Source organism: Bos taurus, chromosome 22 (genome assembly GCF_002263795.3).
Source record: "Bos taurus isolate L1 Dominette 01449 registration number 42190680 breed Hereford chromosome 22, ARS-UCD2.0, whole genome shotgun sequence".
NCBI lineage: Eukaryota > Metazoa > Chordata > Mammalia > Artiodactyla > Bovidae > Bos > Bos taurus.
This window is the reverse complement of record NC_037349.1, coordinates 51,507,735-51,508,483: the sequence shown is the minus strand read 5'-3', so window position 1 is coordinate 51,508,483 and position 749 is coordinate 51,507,735.

Sequence of the window (749 nt, the reverse complement as noted above, 5' to 3'; positions counted from 1 at the left end):
AGACGTCAGCCCACCAGGCTCCTCCATCCCTGGGGTTCTCCGGGCAAGAACACTGGAGTGGGTTGCCATTTCCTTCTCCAATGCATGAAAGTGAAAAGTGAAAGTGAAGTCGCTCAGTTGTGTCCGACTCTTAGCGACCCCATGGACCACAGCCTACCAGACTCCTCCATCCATGGGATTCTCCAGGCAAGAATACTGGAGTGGGGTGCCATTGCCTTCTCCGATATATGAGACTAACAAATTCTAACATGAACTTTTGTTCATATTAAAGGTAGCGATTTGTCAAGTTCTTGTTCATTCACTTGAATTAGATAAACCAAAAACCAGAGATTTTCATTTTATAATTAGTAAAACGGCATAATTCAGGGAAAACGAAAGACTTACAAAAGACTAGAATTACTGATACAAAAGATACCATAAGACTCTTTTTATCTCACTTTAAGCCAGGATTTTTCCCCCTTTATGACAGTTTCTTTTTAAACCACATTCTCTTCATGCCACTTTCCTATAAACCTAATTCAGTGGAATGAAAAATGAGGTCTTCCTGTAGTTGTCAGGTTTGTAACAGGGAGGGAGGAGAGAGGAGGGATCAGGATGGGGAACACCTGTATACCTGTGGCGGATTCATGTTGATATATGGCAAAACCAATACAATATTGTAAAGTTAAAAAATTTAAAAAAAAAAAAAAGAAAATAATTTTTTAAAAAAATAAAGATTTTTCTGATGTGGATCATTTTAAAAGTCTTCT